Source organism: Macaca nemestrina, chromosome 6 (genome assembly GCF_043159975.1).
Source record: "Macaca nemestrina isolate mMacNem1 chromosome 6, mMacNem.hap1, whole genome shotgun sequence".
Taxonomy (NCBI): Eukaryota; Metazoa; Chordata; class Mammalia; order Primates; family Cercopithecidae; genus Macaca; species Macaca nemestrina.
In genome coordinates, this window is record NC_092130.1 from 23,106,963 (window position 1) to 23,122,015 (window position 15,053).

The 15,053-nt window shown below is 44.9% G+C and overlaps 1 protein-coding gene across 3 annotated transcripts in view; it reads right to left on the minus strand.

Moving 5' to 3' along the window:
- LOC105482372 (cytoplasmic FMR1 interacting protein 2) overlaps positions 1-13,478 on the minus strand; it is a 133,559-nt gene extending 120,081 nt beyond the window's left edge. For 2 of the 3 annotated variants that reach the window (XM_011742420.3, XM_024793007.2), the window contains exon 1: positions 13,366-13,478. The gene's annotated coding sequence lies outside the window, so the exon portion shown is untranslated. Of the gene's footprint in view, positions 1-12,976; positions 13,105-13,365 lie in introns of those variants that run through there. The other variant, XM_024793008.2, reaches the window with a different exon arrangement.
- Between the last annotated feature and the right edge of the window lie 1,575 nt (positions 13,479-15,053).

Genomic DNA, 15,053 nt, shown 5'->3' on the forward strand with positions numbered 1-15,053 from the left:
TGGCTTTGGAAATGCAGGTTCTGACATTCATAGCTTAAACCCTGCTTCTTTATAAGCAAAATACTTGCATTGTCATTATCTGTTTGATTTTCTGGAAAGAAATGAACTATTAAGACGTTTTACTGAAGTGAAATATTAGGCTAGTGTAGTGGGTAAGCTTGAGTTCGGGGTTTGAATCTGTCATCTGCCACTTACAAGCTATATAACCAACAGCATGTTCCTTAACCTCTCTGAGCCTCAGTTTCCTTACCTTATAAGGATGACAATTTATAATAGTGCCTGTCCTCAATGTTTATTTTGATTATATAACTACAGCATGTAGAATACTTAACACAGTAGCCAGCAAAGACGTAAGTGTCAAAAGACAAAATTACAATAAATTTATAGAATTAATTGCCCTTAATTTGTGATTTATGAATTGAAGCACCTCCTTTCTATACAATAGAATGAAAGCTCCCACTGGGCAATAGCAAAACAGTGGGTTTTGTAATGTGGGAAAAAGGAAACACAACAATAGAAAAATAAATGATTAGTTAACATCAAGTTACTTCAGGTTACTTTTTTGTAAGGGTTAAGGCAGAGGGGATTTGCTTATTATGCTGACTTAGGTGGAGAGTGGCATTTAGCATGAGTGACCCCATTTTGGTTTGGTCTGGTTTTTAGGGGCCTAGTACAGGAGCTTAGTCTTAAACAATGGCCTCCCATACTTTTGTTCAATATTAGCTAGTCTGTGGCCTGTTTTCAATCGAGAGGATGAATTAAATACTGCAACAATTCTCCTACCAAAAAAAGGAAGGTATTATTTTTATCACACTAATATCTCAGTTGTATAGGTTCTTCACATTGATTTTCTCAATCACAACTATCCTGCAAATGCAACTCAGCAGGTGTAATTTTTGCTGTGTTTCTGAGGACACTGTGTTATGGAGAAGTGAACACTTTTATGCACGGTCACATGGTCAGCTAGTGGCAGAGACAGGGTAGAAACAGGATATCTTGACTTCCAGTTCTACCCCTTTTCTTCTAGATCACACCTGGTTTTGTACCTTTTCGAAACGTGCTAAGCACATTTTTTTTTTTTTCCCAGTTTGGCTGCTTTTTCCTTCCTCAAGAAGAACACAACTCTGCCAAGCTAAAGATTAGGTAACTGTCACCTTTGTGTTTCATGAACATCAAGAGGCCAGGAAATACTTTCCATGTCCGTATGGCTCTCCAGCCAGAGGCTATGTAAGTATATACACACACACAAACATACTGCACACACATATACATAGACATATATACTTGTGTATACATATATTAGTACAAAGAAAATATTATATAAATATAAAAATAAAAGGGAGATTTAGATTGTTCCTATTAAAAAAATTTAGTCATTTGCCTCATAATGATGTTTCAGTCAACAGAGGATCATATATACGATGGTGTTACCATAAGATTATAATATCATATTTTTACTGTACCTTTTCTATGTTTAGGTACACAAATACTTCCCATTGTGTTGCAAGTGTCTACAGTATTCAGTACAAGAACATGCTGTACAGGTTTGCAGCCCAGGAGCAATAGGCTATACCATATAGCGTAGGTGTGTAGTGGGCTATGCCATCCAGGTTTGTGTAAGTGCACTCTATGATGTTTTCTTGGCCTCAGAATAAAACCCAAATACTGCCACTTCTTCTTCCCATGCCAGGGCAGACACTGCTAATTGGTAATGACTCTATTTTCCACTAATTCCACAGACAGCTTCAGAATCCTCATGAAATAGTGAGCTCCAGGAAGCCACCAGCAATCAATCTGAGTTTGCCCATGAAATAAAACATAACATGCCCTTTCTGGAGTAGAACCATGCATGTGAAAGCTCCTCAAGGTCAGGGACCATTTTTTTTTTTTTTTTTTACCTATCACTGAAAATGCAGAGACCTTAGCAGAGTGCCGCAAACAGATTAGGCAATGGGGAAGTACTGAATGAAAGAATTCATGAACACACCTCAGTCTCCTGACAATATAGGAGACAGGAGACGACCTGAAGTTGGCCATGTCCTTACTTCCAGTTTTTCCATTCTTTCTCCTTCACTATTAATAACACAGATAAGGCTGGACTCGGTGGCTCACGCCTGTAATCCCAGCACTTTGGGAGGCCGAGACGAGCAGATCTCCTGAGGTCAGGAGCTTGAGACCAGCCTGGCCAACGTGGTGAAACCCCATCTCTAATAAAAAGCCAAAAATTAGCTGGGCACAGTGGTGCGCACCTGTAGTCCCAGCTACTCGGGAGGCTGAGGCAGGAGCATTGCTTGATCCCGGGAGGTAGAGGTTGCAGTGAGCTGAGATGGAGCCACTGCTATATCTGGGTGACAGAGTAAGACTCTGTCTCAAAAACAAAAACAAAACAGCTAATTTAAATCAGCATAGAATACACAGTCATATCCATAAACTGCCAGGATAATTCTTACTATTTTTTTCTAGAGATTCTGTTTTTTGCCAGTTTTTATTTTAGAAGGAAGCTTTATATCACAATCACAGATAGAAAACCAATATTATATGCCATAAACACAGAGGAGCCATAAAAAACACAGTAATGAACATAAACACAGGTCTGGGTATTATCTGAAAATCATTCCATGTCCACCACTGATACCCACACAAGAGGCATTTTAGTGTGGAGGTGAACTGGATAGCTTGAGTTAGAATCTTACCTCTGCCAATACCTAGTTGTGTGACCTTGAGTAGGTGACATAACCTGTCTGAGCCTCACTCTCCTCATTTTGGTATAAGGGATAATGATAGTTTCTATCTCACAGGATTTGAAAACTAAATGAGTTAATCCCTGTAAATGGCTTGGCTGGTAGAAAGTGCTCGATAAAAGTTAGTGCCTCAACAAAACTGAATCTAGAAACATATAAAAAAGATTATGCACCATGAACAAGTGAGATTTATCCCAGGAATGTTAAGATCAGGTTAACATTAACATCAGAATATCAATTAATGTAATAAGCTATAGCAATAAAGGTCAGAAACCATATCATCTCAATACACACAGAAAAAGCATTAGACAAAATCTCAACACCTTCATGATAAAAACACTCAAAAACTTAGGATTAGAGAATATCCTCAACTTGACCATAAATGGCTACAAAAAACTCTTAGCTAATATCAAACTTAATGCTTTCCCACTAAGATCAAGAACAAGACAAACAAGCCTGCTCTTAGCACTTCTATTCAACGTCGTACTGGCAGTTCTAGCCAAGGTAATTAGGCAAGAAAATTAAATAAAAGACATCTAGATTAGAAATGAAAAAGTAAAACTATTCCTATTTGCAGATAACATAGTCTTTTATATAGAAAATCCGTGAAAAATCCACTAAAAACTATTAAAGTCATAAACAAGTTCAGCACATTTGTAGGATACAATATCAGCATACAAAAATCAGTTGTGTCTCTGTATACCAACAACGCACAATATGAAAAGAAAATTGAGAAAACAATTCTATTTATAGTAGCATCAAAAATAATACAATACTTAGGAATAAACTTAACAAAATAAGTGCAAAACATACACTCTGAAAGCAATAAAACCTTGTTGAAAAAAATTAAAGACCTAAATAAATAAAAAGATATCCCATGTACATAAGCTGGAAGACTTAATATTGTTAACACGGCAATACTACCCAAACGAATCTACAGATTCAACATAATCTCTATCAAAATCTCAGCTGGCTTCTTTGCAGAAATTGACAAGCTGATCCTAAAATTCATATGGAAATTCAAGGGACTCACTCAAGATAACTAAGACAATCTTGCGGGTGGGGGGAACCGAACAAAATTGGAAGACTCACACTTCCTGATTTCAAAACATACTGAAAGCTACAGTAATCAAAATTGTGCGGTGTTACCATGAAGACAGACAATGAACAATGATAAATTGATGGAACTGAACTGAGAATCCAGAAATAAACACTCACATTTATGGTCAATTGACAAGAGATGTAGAAAGAATATTCTTTTCAACAAATGATTCTGGGACAACTGAATACCCACATGCAAAATTTGTTTTATGGTGTGAGATATAAATAATGTAATATATAATAAATTAATTCAAAGATCTATGTAAGAGCTAAAACTATAAAACTCATAAGAGTACATCTTTGTTACCTTGAATTATGTAATAACAAAAACACAAGCAACAAAATAAAAAATAAACTAAACACCTAAATAAAAAAATGTGTGCTTCAAAGGACACCATCAAGAAAGTCCATCCACAGAATAGAAGAAAATATTTGCAAATCATGTATTTGCTAAATATATAAAATATGTAAATAATTCTTGGCTGGGCACAGTGGCTCATGCCTGTAATCCTAGTACTTTGGGAGGCTGATGGGAGAATCGCTTAAGCCAGAAGTTCAAGACCAGCCTGGGCAACAGAGCGATACCTTGTTTCTACAAAAAAAAATTTTTTAATAAAAATAAATGTAAAAATGAATTCTTAAAACTCATTAATAAAGACTACCTGATTTTAAAAATAGGCAAGGAACAGATTTTTCTCCAAAGATATACACATAGCCAATAAGGACACAGAAAGATTAATGTCCTTAGTTATTAGGGAAATGCAAATTGATACAACTTCACACCCACTAGGATGGCTATAATCAAAAGGACAGACAATAACAAGTGTTGGCAAGGATGTGAAGAAACTGGGAACACAGTTGCTAGTGGGATTGCAAGATGGTGCCGCACCTTTGGAAAATCGATTGATATTTCCTCAAATTTTTAAACACAGAGTAACCATTTGACCCAGCAATTCTACTCCTAGGCATAACCCCAAGTGAAATGGAAATACATGTCCACACAAAAACTTGTACATGGATGTTCATGGCATCATTATTTGTAATAGCTAAAAAGCAGAACTAAAATATGCATCAACTGATAAAATACGGTACAGCCATATGGAATATTTTTCAGCCATAAAAAGGAATTAGGTACTGATATTGATACAACATGAATGAACTTTGACAATATCATGCTAAGTGAAAGAAGCCAGTCATTAAAGACTCTGTATTCTATGGTTGTATTTATTAAACATGCCCAGAACAGGCAAATCTATGGAGACTTATAGTAGACTAGTGGTTGCCTAGGGGTGGGATTGGGTGAAATAGGTGGTGCTGCTAAAGGCCATGAGGTTTCTTTCTGGGGCGCTAAAATGCTCTAAAACTGACTACAATTATGGGTTGTACAATTTTGTGGATATATTATAAACCACTGAACTGTTTTTTTTTGTTTTTTGTTTTTTGTTTTTTTTTAAGACAAGAGTTTTGCTCTTGTTCCCTAGGCTGGAATGCAACAGTGCGATCTCACTCACTGCAACCTCTACCTCCCAGGTTCAAATGATTCTCCTCCCTCAGCCTCCTGGGTAGCTGGAAAAACAGGCACCCACCACCATGCCCAGCTAATTTTTGTATTTTTAGTAGAGACGGGGTTTTGCCATGTTGGCCACGCTGGTCTCGAACTCCTGACCTCAGGTGATCCACTCGCCTCAACTTCTCAAAGTGCTGGGGTTACAGGCATGAGCCACCATGCCTGCCCTGAACTGTATTTTTTAAATGAGTGAATTGTACAGTATGCAAACTATATTTCAAGAAAGCTGTTACCAAAAGTTAGTATTTTTATAACTACCTTTTGGGAAACTTTGGGTGTAACATAAGCAGAAGGGGTACAAAGACAGCTGGGGTTGGAGTAGGAGCTTGGGGAGTTTGGGGACTGTAACGCTGCCCCTACAAGCAGAGGTTGTGGAGAGCAAAAACCAATGGGGACAGCAGGGGAGGAAAAGAGCAATAGATACAACCATACCACCCCGCAGAGCGGCCCCCTAAACTGCAGGAGTGAACTAGACCATACAGGGCAGGCCCAGCTAGCTTGTTTGTTCCCTCCCCCCTGCCCCTGCCTGTTTTGGTTTCTCTGCCATCTGTCAGGTCCTGGGGCTGCCCCCCGCCGGAGTAAAGACTCCTCAGATAATATTATCTGAGGAGTAATAATATTACCACCTGTGAGGTGGGTGGAGTGACAGGTTCTGAGGTTTAGAATGAGAACAAGAAGGGAGTCTAGCTCTCTTTCTACTGATGAGGAAACCGAGGCTTAGAAAAGAGAAGGGACTTGTGCAAGGTCACTGGGCTAGTTAGGGGTGGAGCTGGGGTTAACATTGCACTTCCTGAGAAGACAAGGGAAGGCAATAGAATAACTCATATGACACAGAGCTTTAAAAGAAAAGGAGAGGGCCAGGCATGGTGGCTAGCGCCTGTAATCCCAGCACTTTGGGAGGCAGAGGCAGGTGGATCACCTGAGGTCAGGAGTTCGACACTAGCCTGACTAACATGGTGAAACCCCATCTCCACTAAAATTTAAAAAATTAGCCAGGTGACCAGGAGGCAGAGCTTGCAGTGAGCTGAGATCGTGCCATTGCACTCCAGCCTGGGCAACAGAGCAAGACTCTATCTCAAAAATGAAACAAAACAAAACAAAACAAAACAAAAAAATTAGCCCGGTGTCATAGCACATGCCTGTAATTCCAGCTACTCGGGAGGCTGAGGCAGGAGAATCGCTTGAACCTGGGAGGCAGAGGTTACAGTGAGCTGAGATCACACCATTGCACTCCAGGTTGGGGAACAAGAGTGAAACTCCATCTCAAAATAAATAGATAAATAAAAGAAAAAGACAAATATTACAACAAAAATTCTGCAGCAAAATGAAAAGCCCTCTAAGAAAGGAAATACAATCAAAGGACATTACTGGTTCTCTGTGATCATCATTTATATATCTTAATAATGTAGACACTTTAAACCTGATTTAGGTTAAAATAGAGCTCTTCCTATCTTGAGAGACGAGGGCAGGGGAGGGAGGGAGATGGTGTAAGAAAGCAAAATCTCCATTCATCACAGCAGGAAGTAAATAGACAACGTGCAGAATAGATAAATCAAGAAATAGCAGTGTAAGCACATATCATTTAGAGATGAGGAGGCAGCTATTAGAAGAAACAGTGAGTTAAAAGTGGCAGCTTCTAGGGGACGGTGGGTGCTGGATGGTTGTTTTTCATTATAAGGCTTTCAATATTATTTGATTTTTAAAAACATGTGTATGTATTGTTTTGATCAAAATTTAATAATTTGCTCTAGAAGACAACCACCCAACGTCTCCCTGCTAGCAGTTCAGACACCTGGCTGGCACCCAGCACTGACTGGCAAGGCGGTCTTTGCTGTTTCAGTCCCTTGCTGCCTGTCTTCTGGGACCAGAGGCTCCATCACCTACAGCTTCTCTCCACACAGGGGACCTGCAGTCAGAGTGGAGAAGTCAAGTCAGCCTCGACTTGGGCCTCTGGGCCTATCTTCCTCGTTGTTTATGAGTAGACAGAGAAAAAGATCTTGGCGGGGGCTAAAGGACTTGCCACTTCATTTGCCGTTTTGCCCAGCTGCTTCCTGTGTTGTTAGGGTTGAGGCGGCCTTTCTGGTGACACCAAACCAGGCAGCTACCAGCGGCTCAGGGGAACGGCCTCACGCTCTCAGGAGGGGAAGTCATGCCACCAAGGTGGCTTGCTGATTTGCTCCTGCTGGGGCCCTGGGGCTGTCATATGAGGAACACCAACATGAAGCGTATGTGGGGAGAGGAGCTGCCTCTCAGATGCACCTGCTAAAACTCACAAAGGGAAGCCACGCATCTGCTACGGAAACAAAGAGCAGGACTTCAGGTCTGGCCACCAGATCGGAGCACGTGGAACTCAGCTTCATGGACGTGAAACTGCAACTTGAGCATGGCTCAATATGAAGACAAAGGTCCCCAAATCACATTTTCACTCACTCTAAAAGGGCAAATTTCTTTGTCTGTAAAATATGGAGGTTAGCCTTGGTTCTCTCTCAACCATGATGTCCTGCCTTGTGAAGGTAACTGTAGGTAACTTGTGCTAATAATAGCTTAAGCACTGAGGTTTGCAAACAAGGTACATTTTATTGTATGTAAGGCGAGGGTTCAAGGTCTCTGTGTGATATTATTCCTGTATGTTCATCTCTTCCCTTGAATGGCAGGACTGGAGCAGAGTTGGGGGATTGGCTGTGGGGGCTGATGGGTTGAGCATGTCAATATTGTCCATTTTGTGTACTAAAAAAACAACAACAGCAACAAGTTAAGAATCACTGGATTTGGGCCTCTCTCAGGGGCCTTCCAACTCTAAAGCAAATGACCATGACTACAGTCTAGACATTCCATCCAAAGGGCTTCCTTAAAGACACATGTTAAGGATCATGCAGACCATTCTCTGTGGCCAAGATATACAGGGCATCATAAACCTGTCCAAGGATAGTCTTCCTTTGTGCCTTTGCTCAAACTGTCTCCACTCCCTTACGGACTGTCTTCTTTCCTTCTTAAATCCTGCCAATCTATCAAGGCCCAAGTCAAGACAGGCCTTTTCCACAAAGGTCTGACCAGCCAAGCCCCATAGTGACCTTCATTTCTCTCACTCCATTAGCACTCACAGTCTAGAGTTCACAGTTTTTAACTGCACTACAAACTGCTTTATATTTCACTAATTCTTTGGATTGCTAAGAATGCCAAGGATAGTCATCTTGTCTGAGTTTGACCCATAGCAACCAGCACAGAGATAGGCACACACCAGGAATTACTTGCTTAATTAATAATTCATGAATGATTTGTTGAATGCATGAGCCAATGACCAAAATTCTTAACTTCTGGTTTAAAAAAATTAACAAGAAAGTTAAAATATCACACTTCTCTGAGGTCCCATATCCAAGTCTGCCTTATCAATATAAGAATCTGAGGAGAGTTCTTTAGAGAATCCTTCTATCATACAGTTTCCACTTCAAACCCTAAGAAGCAGGTCCTCATTTCTCTTTCCCATGTGGAAGTATAGCAGACTTGGAGATAGGGGGCTGACCTCTAGTTCTGAATTCTTATCTTGTCATTCATATATTGCCAAAACAAATCTTAAAACATCATATTTTAAAAGCACAAATCAAAAGTAGTTCTCAGATATTCCTTAAGAGTTATTGCATGCCTTCTCTGAGGGTCAGCCCTGCAAATTCCCTTTGATCTCAGCCAGGCCTTCAGTGAAGTTAGACAATTCTCTCATTCTTCCCCAGTTGATTTCTTATTCCACCCACAGAGGCAACTGTTCCAAACTCTGAAGTCTCCTGAAGTTTCCTAACCAGTCCATCACCTTGATTTCCTGCAGAGGACCTCACCTCCTGCCTTACTTAGAAAACAGAGACTACAGAACGTGGACAGACTAAACACACCTCTGTTTTACCTAGAGATTAAAGCCTGACAACCACTGCTCTACAATGACCAAATAATGACGCAAACAGAATCAAAAGGCCTACTGATGAAGTCATCACTGGGTCTTTCTCAGGCATCTCGCCAGAAAGTCCTATTTACTTTCCTCTCTCACTGCCTGTAGCTGAGCTGCCCAAGGTCTATCAAAATGCCACACAACCAGAATGATCCCTGCAAGAAATTCTGCCTGAACTCAAGCTCTGCCTTCTCAAAATGATTTCTTTCAAGAATTTGCACCCTCTGTTGCCAGGGCCCAAGTATGGCTTAAATGGTCGTTTTTTGTTTTTTTTTTTTTTTTTTTTGAGGTACATCACACACAGCCCTTAGCATAACGGCCATGGCTAGAAAGCCAGTATCTAAGCTCTTTGCATCCTGGGAGGTGTCCCGCACCCACTGACTGAATTCTGAAGTGTCTTTGTACAGACAAGGCTATCCAGGGGCCTTGACAGAATCTGGGAATCACAAAATGCCTTTAAGCTTCCCATTGGCTCAACAGTACAGAGAGGCCACAGATCCGTCTTCTTAAAGTGACACACAATATATAAGGAATAAATTGTTTCTTAAGGAATGGAGGGCATTTACCCCAAAGAGTCACACATTCAGGAGGCTCCTTCTCTATCTCCATGGTCTTTGTTTCTCAGACTGGGATTTACAGACATTACCTCATCTGCAGGCTTCCATAATGACAGGCAGGTAACAGTTGGGCAGGCTGCCTTCCATTGCTCAGTTTTGAATGTCAGAGAGGTAGTGGCTGGTTTAAGGGCACACAGCAACTCAGGGATCCTGTGTCCCATACTCACTGTGCTGCTGTGTCTGTCCTGGAAGCAAAGCATGCCCTCAACATTTTTGGGTGGTTGCAAAATGCTAAATTCTCACAGAGGAAGAGGCCCTTCCTTAACTCTCTGTGTTGAAATGTGAGAATGGCCCTGGGCTTCTGCTTGGCGTGTTCCCTCCCACTTCTCTCTGCCGACTCCAGTTCCACCCACCTCTCCTGTGCTACTTAAGAGCACTTCCCACCTGAAGCCTTTCAGTTCATGTCTTACCACTCTTAACTTTCCCTTCCTTTGGCAGGTAAACTTGGGGCTGGGTTTACTGGTCACAGAGACCAACTTCCCTCAAAAAAGCAAAATTCAGGAAAGCTCTAGAGGGAGAGGGGCTGGTAACAGCCAAGAGTTGATTCCATACATGAGCCAAATTCTTAATGATTATGTAACGAATACATTATAACAATAAATATATAAATATGCTAGTACTTACTATGTGCTAAGCATTCTGCTCGGCACTTTCATGCACCCCTCGGGTAGTAAGAGCATCCAAAGATATACTAGTTCCTCCCCCGCCCCCATTCACTGCCTAGAAGGCAGCAGCCTGCCCCCCTCCTCCCACCATCTCACTACTGATGCAGGGGCCATCCCCTGGACCCTAGGCATGGCTTTGCTCCTCAGAATGACACGACCAAAGGCCTTTCATAAAGACTCCAGTGAGGTGACTGATGTCTGGCTTCGTCAATTACAAGTGAATAATTAATACTTGCCAGTAAAGAAATAGACTCATTGTTATGGTGGCCACCTGGAGGCTACAAAAGGCCATTTTGTGACACTCTTGGTGGACCCCTGGGGCCAACAGAGGTCCAAAGAAGCCGCCTTGAGAGTGTAGTCCAATCCTTAAACGTAGGGACTGGGACCCGTACTGTTTTCCAGGAGCGCTTTTCCGTTAATTAGCTTGTTGCCTATTCATCTCATTCAGTTTTCTGGTCAATGACAGCAGCAGAGGCCCACTGAACATCAGAGAGGGCATGATTTATCAGAGGGGACATGTAGAGTTCTCCCAGGGCCTTTTACCAGTTTTTGAATTCATGTCTACTTCCTTCTCTGGGCCAGCATCTGATTTGAGTAAAATTCTCCAACCCCATTGGGTTGTACATTCGACTCTTGGCCTAATGCCTAAAGCAAGTTTTTCCTTTTTCATTTTTCAGCAGGGACTGAACAAGGCAGCCTTGGGTGCCTACAGAACCGGTCAGAACTGGCCAGGAAATATAATAAAGAAGCTTAGTGAGCAGAGAGCTAATGCCCCCAGCCAGAGGCTCAGTGTGTAGAACTATCTAGAGGCACTGACTTTGTAAGCAAACAACACTCTCTTCTTGAGGTCTAATAATTGCCTTGGCAAAGGGTAGCCAATGCCAACGAGGAACCCTGTGTACACAAGTTTCTCATCCTGAAAGTGGACACTGGGTGCTCAAAAAATGCCTTCCGGTGACAGTAACCCCTGACCAGTTAAACAAACATGCACTCATGCACACACATGCACACACACTCTTACAGCATTCCTGCCCCCAGGGCCAAAGCTGCCCTTGCCAAATACAGAGCTGACAGCTGCTAGATACTGTCATTTCAGGGACCTGTTCCCAAAAGAACTACCCAGCTCCCCACCTCCACTTCCAGCCCACTGTTTGAAATTCCACCATTAGCGATAGCAAATATTTCTACAGTGTTTCCCATTAAAGCTTTGTTTCCCATTAAAATGCCTCCATCCTCTGTTTATTTTCTGGTCAAATGACTTGTAAAGCACCTGCTCCGCATCAAATGCGAACTTCTTTTGTATTCAGCTCTTCAAGATAAACACAATCATTGGCTCCTTTCTTGAAAACAATTTCTGACACTGGAGACTGGGGGAAGAGCAGGGCACTGTATGGAAGTGGAGGTGGTAGGCCACCAGGAGGGCCACAAAGAGAGGGTCTAATGGTGGAGAAAGCAACCGTCAAGGCCTTCACAGACCTGCCCATAGATACGGACCTGATTTTTACCCTCTAAGATCTCAGGGACCCGGGTTGCTGGCACAGCCTGTATCCAAGAGAAAGGTGAGACCCACTGCCCTAACTGGGACACAGACAGGAGGCAGGAAATGGGAACACAGGAACCGACACTCTCCTGATTTGCCCCTCCTGCCAGCAGGACTGCCTCCGTCTCCCTGCCCATGCTGAGGGCACAGGCACCCAGGAACTAGCAGAAAAGGATCCTTGTCCCATTCTTGGCCTAGCTGGAAGGCCAGCTGATGGCTCGTCGGGGCTGGTGAATGTTTCCACTGTGCTGGGGAAAGTAGGCAAGCAAAGGTCAAAATCAGATTCCCTGTGCTGGGGGGGCACCGGGGGGCTGTCAGTGTCCTTTCCAGCCGGGTTCTGGGTATAGAGGGCCATACTTCTGTGGACCATCCCCCATCCCCAAGCAGAGAGCACCTCCTCTTCTTTTGCACATAGGTGGGCTGTTCCTTGGGGTGACGGGTAGGGTTGTCTTGAAAAGCAGACGTCACAACAGACAGGTAAGCCTCTTCCTGGTTCCTCAGAGCTCAAGAAAAAACAATCTTTTCCCCCAGGAGTCAGCCCACTCATCCCCTTCCCCCACTTCCATCCTGCCCGCGGCAAGCCTGGAGAGCGATGCTAGTGTAGGCCAGAAAGCTTCCAAGCGGGTCAGACCTGCTTCTCTCTCATCAAAGCCCTCCGCCCCCAAACATCGCCGCTGCGCCCCTCGCCCCACCCATCACACGTTCTGTGTGCCCGAGGCGGCTGCCAGGCGGGCCCAGGCGGCTCTCGCTGGCCCTGGGGGAGGTGACGGTGGTCACAGAGGCAGAGGCAGGGGCCAGCGCTCTGCAGTACCTGGACCCGAGGATGTCGCCGCCGCCGGGCTCGCGGCCACCGCAGGTGTCTCCGGTCCCTGAGATTAGCACCGCCTCCTCCCGGGCTGGCGGCTCCGGCCCAGGCCGCGCACCTGCTGCTGCGGCTACCCCGCCGCTGCGCCGGAACTCCGCGATGTGCTCGCGCCTCCCGGGCAGAGGGTCGGTGCCGCGGGACGCACCGTGGGCCCGAGGGGGAAAGGGGCCGCGTGGGGCCTGAGGCCGGGCCTTGCGCTAGCCCGGGCGCAGCGCCGAGCGCCCCCCGCGGACCGGGAGAGGGGGCGGCCCTTCGCGCATCCTCACGGCCTCAACCCCGTCCCCGGCAACATCCCGGTCCCCGTGCCCGGCCCAAGGCCTGCGAGCGCCGCTTACCTGGCTCTGCGGCGAGTTCAGGGGAGGGGCCCAAGGCTACCGCAGGGCCCCGCGCCGGGGCGCAGGATGCTCTGCCCCGCTCCGCTGCGCGGCGCTCGGCCCCGCCCCGACCCCGCCGCTCCGCCTGCCGCGGCTCCGCCCCCGCCCAGCGCCCGCCCCTTCTCCGCTGCGGCTGTCACACAAAGGGCAGGAAATGGCTGCGGCGAGGGGCTCTCGGCGCTCCCAGCTGTACCGCCGGCGCGCCCGGGACCTGCCCCTCGGGCTCAGAGGACAGCTCAGCACCCAGGCTTCCTGCCCTGGGGGCGGGAAAGGGAGGGAGGGCTTATTCCACGGCCTCCATCACTAGGAACCACACCTGCAGCAACCCGAGAACGAGAGCTTCGGCCGCATTCGGATCTCATTGGCCCCACATGATTTCCGAGTGCTCATTTATCAACCCAATCTTTATTGATTACCTATTCCGTTCCATGTACGGTGCCAGGACCTGGGTGTGCACTGGTGTACAAAAGACAGGGTCCCTGCCCCCGTGGAGTTTTATCACCTGCCAGGAGAGACGGGTGTACATTAACCCATCTAACGTCCAGTTACAGCCCAAAGTGCTGTGAGGAGAAGTAGCAGGGTCAAGTGACTGAAGATGCAACTGGGGCTAGGGGAGGGGGCCTTCCACCAGTTGAACCTGGACGCTGATGGGGCTTCTTCGCTCAAGAATAAGTTCTTCCCCTCCCTTCCAGTTCCCTGGAGAAGAGTCCCTGAAGCTGCCACCTCTTTAACAGGGGCCTGCCTCAACTTCATTCTGGAATTGCTTCACGGACAAATAGGCGACAGGAAGCACTGAAAGGACAGGTACCTTTCTCTTCAAGGCTTATCTGCCGTTACGGGCTCCTTAAAGAAGCGATTATCTGCCCACCGGTGGCTCACACCTGTAATACCAACACTTTAGTAGGCCGAGGAGAGAGGATCGCTTGAGCTCAGGAATTGGAGACCATCCTGGGCAACTCAACGAAACCTCATCTCTACTAAAAATTTAAAAAAAAAAAAAAAAAAAAAAGATGGGTGTGGTGGCATGCACCTTTGGTCCCAGCTACCCAGGAGGCTGAGGTGGGAGGATTGCTTGAGCCTAGGAGATTGAGGCTACTGTGAGCTATGATCCCGCTGCTGCACTCCAGACTGGGTGACAGAGTGAGACTCTCTCACAAAAAAAAAAAAAAGAAAGAAAGAAAAAGAGAGAGAGAAGAGAAAGAACGAGAAAGAGAGAAAGAGGAGAAGAAAAGAAAGAAGAGAAAGAGAGAAAGGAAAGAGAGGAAAGAAAGAGAGAAAGAAACAATTCTCATTGAGATCCAGCCTGGTAGGCCTTCAGACCAGGCTGAAGTCAGGCTGCACCAAATTCTAACCTTGAGACACCTGAGCAGGTTACTTCACCACTCTGCTCCACAGAGGTCACCATATCTGCAACACAGGGAATGACGGTTGCCTTTTATACCTTACAGGGTAAATAATTTGAAAGCATTTAAGACATTGTGGAGTGTATGTAGACATAAGGAGTGGTTTCCTAGGGTCCACAAATTTATACTTAATCACTCAGCTATTCCTAATAAGGGCAATTTGTAGAGGAGCCCCGTTATTCAAGCTCCAGCAAAGGACTTGTAGAAGCCTTTGCTTGCCCTTACTGATCTCACCTTATTTCCCAA